The 11668-nt window shown below is 44.5% G+C and overlaps 1 long non-coding RNA gene across 1 annotated transcript; it reads right to left on the bottom strand.

The window, feature by feature from the left end:
* Positions 1–826: 826 nt before the first annotated feature.
* Positions 827–11303, bottom strand: LOC311519824. The gene is made up of 3 exons (XR_014711394.1): positions 11051–11303; positions 4471–4556; positions 827–905 (listed from the first exon to the last, which is right to left on the bottom strand). It is a non-coding gene; the product is annotated as an uncharacterized lncRNA (long non-coding RNA).
* Between the last annotated feature and the right edge of the window lie 365 nt (positions 11304–11668).

The following is an 11668-nucleotide window of genomic DNA, read 5'->3' as shown; positions in this document are numbered from 1 at the left end:
TGGCATAGTGGACTAAGCATGGGATTTGAGGCCTAATTTTCCAATGTAAGGGCACAAATTCAGGCACCCAAGTGAGATCATATTGGCCGTAACCAGTTGTGTCTCAGTTTTCTGATCTGTAAAAATACGTACCACCCATAATGGCTGCGTACAAGATTTAGTGTGCTGCCGGTATCAAGTCAGAGAGGAGTGACATCTCCATGGCAGTGGACTGGATCTACCATGGCTACTCTGGCAAAGCGACCTATTAATGCTTAATGGTAAGAATCCATACTTTGACTGCGGAATTCATGGTCAATTGATGTCATTGGGTATGTCTGCACTGCAATTAGACACTTGCGGCTGGCCTGTGCCAGCTGATTTGGGCTTGGGCAAAGGGGCTGGTTAGTTAAATGAGGTATAGACGTTTGGGCTCAGGCTACAGCCTGGGGTCTAGGACCATGTGAAGTGAGAGAGTCCCAGAGCTTGGGCTACAGCCCGAGCCTGAATGTCTACGTTGCAGTTAAACAGCCCCTTAGCCTGAGCCTGAGTCAGCTGTAGTATAGACATACCCATCGAGGCCAAAGAACTGAGAGGATTCAGAGAAGGAATGGACTAGAGTTGGTCAAAAATCTGCTACCTGAACATTTTTCTGTCAGGAAACACTGTTTCCTCAAATTCAGAACTTTCTGTGGGAATATGTTAATTTGGGAGGGAAGGGGGAAATTTTTTAATAAGGGTCAAACAATTTTTCATTCTGAAAATTTTATTGTATCTTATAAATTATAAAAGAAAAAAAGGAAAAAAAAACAGGAAAAAAGGATTCTGATTGTATTGAAATGGAACATTTTGATTGACCCAAAACAAATGATTTATTTACCGACTGAATTTTTGATTCATGGGAAATGTATTGGCTTTGTCCTGACCTGGAAAGAAAACAAATTTTGAGATGTCAGATTTTCTCATGGAATGGAAATCCCAACTTTCAACTAGCACTTGAACAGATATTAATAAGGATAATAAAGAATATGCAGTTATAACAGTAAATATAAAAAATAACATTTAAAGTTTTGGAAGGGATTAAATCCTCATGCTTCAGGACTTCAGTCAACTTCTAATTCCTGGGGGCTAGGAGGAGACTGATTGCCTTCCATGGGCTGTCTTATACCTTCCTCAGAAGCAGCTAGTGCTTGCCACTGTCACTGACAGAGAGGATATTGGGATACACCCTGAGTCTGATCTAGTATGGCAATTTCTATGCTACTTTTAAGAGGAGTGTGAGGATTTAGTCAAAGGGCTTGATTCACCAGTGCAGATATCCCAGGTTTATTCACCACGTACTCAGTGGTTGGAAATTTGTCCAGAGATGACAAGTGGCAGTTTCAAGGCCCCCCCCAAAGAAGAGATAGGCAGAACTGGCCATGTGTAAGGGGACTGTTGCCCCCTTACTAACATTCAGTGGGGATGTTTTGGTTGGTGAGCTCCCAGTACTAAAAGGGGAAGGGTCTATGGGAAACCAGGACCCTAAGACTGATAGTCCCCAGGAACAATGGGGAGAGGCCAATGCTCTAGGTCAGCCTGAATGACAGAGCGGGCAGGCTAATCAGGGAGTCAGGAGTCCAGGGAGGTCCCGTCCTCCATGTGAGCTGGATTTGCTTGGGTCAGACAGAGTGGGGCCGAGCTAAGGAGAAAGCAGGGGCACAAGCTAAGCTGGGGAGCAGAGCTGGGCCAGATCCAGAGGGACCAGAAAAGCAGCCCAGAGAGAGCAGACCCTCTTCTGGGAGAAGAGCTGCAGCCCCAAACCCAGAGGCACAGTTCAGAGAGAGCAGATTTGCCCTGGGAGCAGAGCTGCAGAAACCAGAGCCAGAGGGGCCAGAAAAGCAGCCCAGGAAGCAGGTCAGTGCTGGGAGCAGAGTCACAGAAGCAGCCGGCAGAGCAGACCTGTCCTGGGAGCAGAGCTGCAGCAACCAGAGCCAGAGGGGCCGAAGAAGCAGCCCAGGGAGATGGAGGCAGAGCAGCAGCAGCAGTGCAGAGACTGAGTGGTGGAGCTGCGGCTGGAGCAGTCCGGAGCTGAGTGCGGTGAGCAGCTGGGGAGAGCGAGGGGGACCCTGGGCAGTGGGCCCAGCACAGGGAGACGCCTCAGCCAAGAGGCTTTGCAGGCCAGGCTTGGATCATAACCCTGACAGGGCGGGGGCGACCCTGGGAAGAAGGGTCCTACCACTTAGAGCCTAAGAGCGTGTGCCCACCACCAGAGCAAGTGTCCAACCCACAGCATCCCTACAGCACAGCCAGGGCCTGAGAAGAAGGCCGGGGACTTACAAGGAACAGACTGTGAATGGCCCGGACATTCCAGAGACCCTGTTTGTGATGTTCCCTGCCACAGAGCGGGGTGATGTGTTTCCTTTAACCTTTCCCATTTTTCCTTATTCTTTTTAAAATTAATTGTTGATTAAATAACTTGCATTTGCTTTAATTTGTATGCAGTGGTCAGTGGGTCAGAGAAGTGCCTAATGCAGAGAGAGTACCCCCGAGTGGGGACACCCTAGCCCCTGTGCTAGGTGACCACAGCAGGGTTGGGGGTCGAGCCCCCCCAGGAATCCTGGGCCCAGCCTTGTTGGGGTTACAAGGACTCTGTCAGACAGAAGAGTGGAAGGGGAGTCCTCAAGGGCTGGGAGTCCACTGGGTAAATGGAGTGGGAGCGAGGACTCAGATCCTTTCGCTAGCCCACTTCACCGGGGTAGTGCAGAAGCCAGGAAAGTTCCCCACAAGAGCGGGACTATTCCCCCACTTACACATGGAAGGGTGAGACCAAGACAGCCAGGGAATGGGTTGTCCTGTTTATCCCCTGGTCAGTCTTGGCCACTGGGGGCTCCTATTGAGTTGCACTCCCCAGTGGAAACCCCTGGGGAGACCAGTTGTGCAAACAGCACCTGTCCTTGCCTGGTATGAATCCGTGTTGCTGGCGCATAGGATTTCTAGGCCCCTGCTGGCTCAGACAGCTTGTAATTTGCATCCCCTGGAGTCAGTGGGCATAAATTAAGCCAAATGTTTCTACAGCGCTTTGAAGATGTAAAAGGACTAAGGGCACAGCAAAACTAGAGTGAAACTGTATATGCAAGTATCACTAACGTGCAAAATATTTGTGTGTGAGAGACTCCTATGAAAAATTCCAGAAATTCAAAGAAATCTATTTGTATGTATGTTTCCATCCCTGCTGTGCTAAAGTGAATTGGGAGTCATTCCATTGCCATTAACAGAGCTGCACTGGTGAAAGAATAGAACAGGCACATAATTCACACAAATCATGTCTGAATCACGCAAATCATGTCTCGATTAGGAACAGCTGTTGTCTCCAATTCTAGAAACCATCTAACATTTAAGGCTCTGTCTAGGTAAGTAACCTCTGGTACAAAGAATTAGCCGATGCTAGAATGCATTATGATCATATGAATTTCAATAGGTGAACAGTCACAGAGGGCTCTTCCTCAGACCCCCCTGCCCCCTCCCAAGTCTAAGTATCTTGGTACAGGAGGTTCTTGACAGGGGCAGTGGAATAGTATCAGAGCAGCTGGGTAGCTGCTGCTGCTGCATTCCTGCAGCTACATCACCAGCCCCACACTGCAGTGACCAGCAGCCCTGCTTAATATCCTATCAAAAGCCTTTGGGCTCCTTCCCTTATCCATGCTACAAAAGAATATGGGAAAGATGTGTTCCTAGCATGCAGCAGGTACAGCCCCAGCCACTGATGGACTCCCCTCACATGTCCTACACCACATGGTTTCTGTTGCACCTGGAGCTCTCCATGACAGCAGATGACAGATCATCATTTGCCCCAGGCACAGGAAGCTGCCCCATGGGATTCTGAAGACTGCGTAGAAACTTTTCGTCTTAAATACAGGTGGGATTCTCAAAAGTGTTTAGCAGTGGCTTAATTTTAGTCCCATTGAAAAGAATGGGAGATTTCACATTGGGCAGTTAGCCAACATTGCAGACTATTGAGAATTCCACCCTAGAAATATACACTGCAGTCTTCTAAAAGGGAAATCCTCCTTATTTTTCTGTTCATGGAACAACTTAATTAGGCATTTACTTCCATTGATGTCAATGGTGCAGGACTGAAAAGAGAGAGAGACTTGGCATAACCATATTTTCCATTTTCACATTGCATTTCATTGACACAACGTGGATGTCTTTCATGTGACTCTACCCTAGAACTTCACTAATACCAATTACACCAGCATAAATGGGTTCTCTTTCTGTATCAGAAATATTGTGCATGGCATAAATCTTCATTTCTTATACACAAATGTCTCCTCAGAAATAACCTCCAGTATGAAAACTAGAGTCCTATCTTAGGTACATATGAGGCCCACTTAACATAGTATCTGAGTGTTGACTTTTGCGCAACGACTTATGTTCTTCTATGTGTCTGACAATTTTATTCTTTACTATTGTTTCAACTAATTTGCCCGGTATTGACGTTAGACTTACCTGTCTGTAATTTCCGGGATCAACTCTAGAGCCCCTCTTAAATATTGGCATTCCATTAGCTATCTTCCAGTCATTGGGTACAGTAGCTGATTTAAAGGACAGGTTACAAACCATAGTTAATAGTTCCGTAATTTCACATTTGCGTTCTTTCAGAACTCTTGGGTGAATGCCATCTGGTCCCGGTGACTTGTTACTGTTAAGTTTATCAATTAATTCCAAAACCTCCTCTAGTGACACTTCAATCTGTGACAATTCCTCAGATTTGTCACCTACAAAAGTCAGCTCAGGTTTGGGAATCTCCCTAACATCCTCAGCCGTGAAGACTGAAGCAAAGAATTCATTTAGTTTCTCCACTATGACTTTATCATCTTTAAGTGCTCCTTTTGTATCTTGATCGTCCAGGGGCCCCACTGATTGTTTAGCAGGCTTCCTGCTTCTGATGTACTTAAAAACATTTTGTTATTACCTTTTGAGTTTTTGGCTAGCTGTTCTTCAAACTCCTTTTTGGCTTTTCTTATTACATTTTTACACTTAATTTGCCAGTGTTTATGCTCCTTTCTATTTACCTCACTAGGATTTGACTTCCACTTTTAAAAAGATGCCTCTTTATCTCTCACTGCTTCTTCTACATCGTTGTTAAGCCACGGTGGCTCTTTTTTAGTTTTTTTACTGTGTTTTTTAATTTGGGGTATACATTTAAGTTGAGCCTCTATTATGGTGTCTTTCAAAAGTGTCCATGCAGCTTGCAGGGATTTCACTCTAGTCACTGTACCCTTTAATTTCTGTTTAACTAACCTCCTCATTTTTGCACAGTTCCCCTTTCTGAAATTAAATGCCACAGCGTTGGGCTGTGGAGGTGTTCTTCCCACCACAGGAATGTTAAATGTTATTATATTATGGTCACTATTTCCAAGCGGTCCTGTTACAGTTACCTCTTGGACCGGATCCTGCGATCCACTCAGGACTAGATCGAGAGTTGCCTCTCCCCTTGTGGGTTCCTGTACCAGCTGCTCCAAGAAGCAGTCATTTAAAGTATCGAGAAATTTTGTCTCTGCATTTCGTCCTGAAGTGACATGTACCCAGTCAACATGGGGATAACTGAAATCCCCCACTATTATTGAGTTTTGTATTTTAATAGCCTCTCTAATCTCCCTGAGCATTTCATCGTCACTATCACTGTCCTGGTCAGGTGGTCATAATAGGTCCCTACTGTTATATTCTTATTCGAGCATGGAATTACTATCCATAGAGATTCAATGGAACATGGGGATTCATTTAAGATTTTTATTTCATTTGATTCTACATTTTCTTTCGCATATAGCACCCTCTTGGCTAGCCACCCTGCTGGCCACTCGTTCACCAGCCAACTGTCAGTCACCTTCTGTTGCTACCTGCCTCTCTGCTGTGACCTCTGCACATCAGTCTCTTAGTGATTTTCAGCTCTTTGCAGGCTGGGCAGAGACACTGCCCCGTCTCAAGTGATTTCAGCTCTCAGTGACCAAGCATTTAAAATAATAAAAGAGGCTCTTAATGAAGCCTATTTAGCTCTTTCTTGGAACAGTGGGGAGGAACAGATCAAACCAGCCTGGGGACTCCTAGGGAGCAGCCACACACCTTCTGACTGAGACATCTGTTCCCACCCCTCTTACTTTCACAGGGTTCTGGCATTCCAGCCCCTGGCTTAATGAGGTCCTTTCAGCTGAAGGTGAGCCCCGTCATTTGGGACAGGTTAAGCACAGTCCTGCTTCCCTGTATTCCCACAATAATTACAACATTTTGGTAACAGCATTTCACTACCCCTGCATTCAGCACTAAAGTGATTTGTACCCAACACCAGCCAAAATTGATTACTTTGACACCACTCTATCTGCTGAATATCGAAGCAGGGCAAGAGCAAACTGTATTTACATAAACACACCCAAAGTCTCTCCCCTTCCCTGCTAGCTGTCAGGGAAGCATTCATTCAGACCCTGCTTACACTAGCACGACTAGAAGTTAGTGCTGAATCTCACAGGGAATCTGAGATTGTTCCTTTTTGTAACAGTAAAGGCTATCTGAATGTAAAGGTGCGGCATTTTATGTATAAACAAATGCAGTCAATGGCTCAGGACTTAGTTTTGCCTTTACTGAACCTTGAGGCAGAGTAGATTTGCAAGGGAGACATTTCTGTGGCAGTTTGTTTATTCAATGGCAGGTATTCAAAGCCACTTGAGAGGTGAGATGATCAGTCCTGGAGGAGATGGATTAGTGGGCAAAACACAAGTGAATCCAGAAAAGAATGTTATAATAAATTCATTTCCCACTGGATAACACCATCATGTATGTGGAGTGTCTGTATATGGAGGAAGAGTGGGAAGAGAGGGAGGGGTGCAAATTGTATGTACACCCTCCTGCCCGTGTTATCAGAGCTGAAGTGTAAAGAGAGCTGGTTTAAGAACTGCTAAATGTTTTTACATTATATTGGACTCTATGATATCTGGTAGGTTAAACCAAAAATATTCATGTCAGTGCTAAAAAAGTCCTGACTAGCACATTTAGCACAATGGCACCCTCTCTTGCCAGCCATGCATTATATTGAGGCTGCTCTTAGAGAAGAATGCAGCTTCAAGAAACATCTGTGCGTCTGTCCAAGTGCATTGTCATGTTCTCCTCGCTCTAGCTGCTTTTTTTTCCAATAGGGGTTTTGTTCCAATTTTTTGTTTATTTGCTGTTATCCTTTGGTGTCTACCCTCCCCAACATTAGCAAACCTGTTTTGCTATATTAAGGGTTGGATGCCTGTACTGACTGGAGAAGATGAGTTGCAGTTTCAAAAACCAAGGGGAGAGGGCAGGAGAGACCCCACACATCTAGGCAATGCTGCTCTCGTAGTCCCATTTAGTCATTTCCAAAGGAATACCATTAATTAGAACTACTGCTGGGCCCAATCCTGCAAGATGCTGATCATCTCCAGGGAGGTGTTATGCACCCTCCATTGTCTATGCAAAATAGAGGGCCATCAGCCCTTCTCAGGGCATAATTGGCTCCTTACAGGATCGGGCCTAATTCTGCTCACATACCACAGCTTATTTTTGTTATTAACAAGAGCTTGATTCATGAAATAAAATATACAACAAATCTGATTTTGACTCAGATCCTCTACATGCCAGTTAGTGTTCACACTAAAGCACTGACCCCCTCTAAATCATTTGTACCACATAAACCCCAGCTGGAGTATTGCAAGTTTTAATTAGAATTATGTTCATTTATATCCAGGTGCTTATAAATAAAATTGCTCAGTAACGTAGCCTAATTTAAGAGCTGGTGCACAATTACCTCTTCTTGTCAGAATGGCCAAACAATGCTTTCTTCTTATTTGTAAAGAAATTGGAAATTCTGAGGATTTCCTCAACTTTTTCCGTGCTTAACATAAGGCCTTGGTGATAAGGATGACAAGGCAATATTTCAGTAATATTAATATTAAGGAATTAATTTACTGCTACGGCACATGGGGAACTAGACACACTTCCCATTAATGTTAATGAGGATGGTTTATGGTTGTCCCCATTTGTAGTCTGGAAAATATATCCCATGTATACCTACAGTATGACCTGGTCAAATAAATCTAAGAATGAAAAAATGGCTTTCATGAAGACTTTTTGTTTCCTTTGAATTTTTGTATTAATCTAAACAAAAACAAACAAAATTAATAGATTCCAAGGCCAGAAGAGACCATCGTGATCATCTAGTGCAGGGGTTCTCAAACTGTGGGGTGGGACCCCAAACGGCTTCAGCTTTGGGTGGTGGGGCTCAGGTTATAGAGTGGGGCTCAGGCTTTGACTTTGGCCCTCCCCTCCAGGGCAGCGGGGCTCAGATTTTGGACCCCCCTGCCCGGGGCAGTAGGGCTCAGGTGGACTCAGGTTGGTCCTGAGGCCGGTTTTGTTCAATATCTTCATTAATGATCTGGAGGATGGCGTGGATTGCACCCTCAGCAAGTTTGCAGATGACACTAAACTGGGAGGAGAGGTAGATATGCTGGAGGGTAGGGATAGGATACAGAGGGACCTAGACAAATTAGAGGATTGGGCCAAAAGAAATCTGATGAGGTTCAACAAGGACAAGTGCAGAGTCCTGCACTTTGGACGGAAGAATCCCATGCACCACTACAGACTAGGGACCGAATCGCTAGGCAGCAGTTCTGCAGAAAAGGACCGAGGGGTTACAGTGGACGAGAAGCTGGATATGAGTCAACAGTGTGCCCTTGTTGCCAAGAAGGCCAATGGCATTTTGGGATGTATACGTAGGGGCGTTGCCAGCAGATCGAGGGACATGATCGTTCCCCTCTGTCGACATTGGTGAGGCCTCATCTGGAGTACTGTGTCCAGTTTTGGGCCCCACACTACAAGAAGGATGTGAAAAAATGGGAAAACGTCCAGCGGCAGGCAACAAAAATTATTAGGGGGCTGGAGCACATGATTTATGAGGAGAGGCTGAGGGAACTGGGATTGTTTAGTCTGCAGAAGAGAAGAATGAGGGGGGATTTGATACCTGAAAGGGGGTTCCAAAGAGGATGGATCTAGACTGTTCTCAGTGGTAGCAGATGACAGAACAAGGAGTAATGGTCTCAAGTTGCAGTGGAGAAGGTTTAGGCTGGATATTAGGAAAAACTTTTTCACTAGGAGCGTGGTGAAGTACTGAAATGCATTACCTAGGGAGGTTGTGGAATCTCCTTCCTTTGAGGTTTTTAAGGTAAGGCTTCACAAAGCCCTGGCTGGGATGATTTAGTTGGGGATTGGTCCTGCTTTGAGTATAGGGACCTCCTGAGGTCCCTTCCAAAGCAGATATTCTAGGATTCTATGACTCAGGCTTTGGTCCCTCCTTCTTGGGTCATGTAGTAATTTTTGTTGTCAAAAGGGGGTCATGATGCAATGAAGATTGAGAACCTCTGATCTAGTGTGACCTCCTGTATAACACGGGCCCTAGAACTTTCCCAAAGTAATTCCTGTCTGAACCAGAGCACAGCTTTTAGAAAGACATCCCAGCTTGATTTAAAGATTGCCAGTAGGGACAATCTACCATGACCCTTGGTAAATTGTTCCAATGGTTAATTACTCTCAGTGTTAAAACTGTATGCCTTATTTCAAGTCTAAAATTGTCTAGGTTCAACTTCCAACCATTGGATCATGTTTTCCTGCTGAAGAGCCCATTATCAAGGATTTGTTGCCCATGTAGGTATGTACAGATTATAATTGTCACCCCTTTCATTCTCTTTTGTTAAACTAAATAGACTCAAGGAGAATCTATCACTGTAGGGCACATTTTCTAGCCTTTCATCATTCTCATTCCTCATCTCCAAACCCTCTTATCAGCATCCTTCTTGAATTGTGGGCACCAGAATTGGCCACAGTATTTCAATAGTGGTCACAGCAGTGCTGGATACGGTAAAATAACCCCTCTACTTCCACTCAAGATTCCGCTGTTTATGTATCCAAGGACTGAATTAGCCATTTCGGCCACAGTGTCTGTCATAAATATAAAGGGAAGGCTAACCACTTTTAAATCCCTCCTGGCCAGAAGAAAAAACCCTTTCACCCGTGAAGGGTTAAGAAGCTAAAGATAACCTCGCTGGCACCTGACCAAAATGACCAATGAGGAGACAAGATACTTTCAAAGCTTCTTTCTGTCTGTGTGTTGCTTTTGCCAGGACCAGAGCAGGAATGCAGGTTAGAACTCCAGTAAAGGGCTAATAAGTAATCTAGTTAGATATGCGTTAGAGTCTGTTTTGTTTAAATGGCTGATAAAATAAGTTGTGCTGAATGGAATGTATATTCCTGTTTTTGTGTCTTTCTGTAACTTAAGGTTTTGCCTAGAGGGATTCTCTAGGTTTTGAATCTGATTACCCTGTAAGGTATTTCCCATCCTGATTTTACAGAGGCGATTTTTTTACTTTTTCTTCAATTAAAATTCTTCTTTTAAGATTGCTTTTTCATTCTTCTTAAGATCCAAGGTTTTGGGCCTGTGTTCACCTATGCAAATTGGTGAGGATTTTCATCAAACCTTCCCCAGGAAAGAGGGTGTAGGGTTTGGGAGGATTTTGAGGGGAAAGATGTTTCCAAGCGGGCTCTTTCCCTGTTATATATTTGTTAGACGCTTGGTGGTGGCAGCAATAAAGTCCAAGGGCAAAAGGTAAAATAGTTTGTACCTTGGGGAAGTTTTAACCTAAGCTGGTAAAAATAAGCTTAGGGAGTTTTTCATGCAGGTCCCCTCATCTGTACCCTAGAGTTCAGAGTGGAGAAGGAACCTGGACAGTGTCGCACTGGAATTCACGTTCAGATGATTATCCACTGTCACCCCAAATCTCTTTCAGGGTCACTGCTTCCCAGGATAGAGTCCCCCATCATGTAAGCATGGCCTACAGTCTTTGTTCCTAGATGTATACACAGTAAAAGCTTTGTTATCTGGCATATTGGAGGAATGGGAAGTGCCAGTAAGTAAAAAATTCTGGTTAACGAAGAGGGAAGGCGTTTGGGTGTGGGAGGGGGCCCCAGGCAGGGGGTTGGACACGGGAAGGGGTGTGGGGTGATGGATTTGGACAGCACTCACCTTGGGCAGCTCCCCAGAAGTAAAGTGACATGTCTCTGCTGCTCCTCCGCCCGTGGGTGCTGCCCCTGCACTTCCCATTGGCCGCAGTTCCTAGCCAACGGGAGCTGCGGCACCAGTGCTCAGGGCGGGTGCAGCGCACAGAGCCACCATGGATGCTCTCAGTGTAATTTGGCTGAGGGTAGAATGGTGCTGAGAATGGAAATTCTGTTTGGCAGAGGATTCTGAAATTAGCTTTCATTTCAGTTTGGAGTGAAACTCGAAAACTTCAAAATTCACTGTGAAAGAAGTTTAAAAAAATAATTTGGAGTGAGTCAAAACGTTTCTTTTTTATATTGACCATTTTATTATAAGTATTAAAATATAATTCAATTTTTTTAAAAATTCTAAACAAAAAGTCACTTCCAAAGGGGAAAAATCAAAGTGCTTCATTTCAACAGGAATAAAATGAGACTTTTTAGATGTTGTTGGAACTTCTTCCCTTTTTCCTTCCAGAATGAAACTTCACCCAAAGAGAACTGCAATATTCCAATAGAATATGGTTCCATCAACATTTTCCCCCAACCAGGTGTATCTTTGGGATCTACCACTCATGTGCTGTGGTGGATGTGATCAAGCCAG

Source organism: Lepidochelys olivacea, assembly GCF_965140295.1.
Source record: "Lepidochelys olivacea isolate rLepOli2 genome assembly, chromosome: 4".
Classification (NCBI taxonomy): domain Eukaryota; kingdom Metazoa; phylum Chordata; order Testudines; family Cheloniidae; genus Lepidochelys; species Lepidochelys olivacea.
Note: the sequence above shows the minus strand (reverse complement) of the source record. Positions and strands in the feature narration are given on the sequence as shown.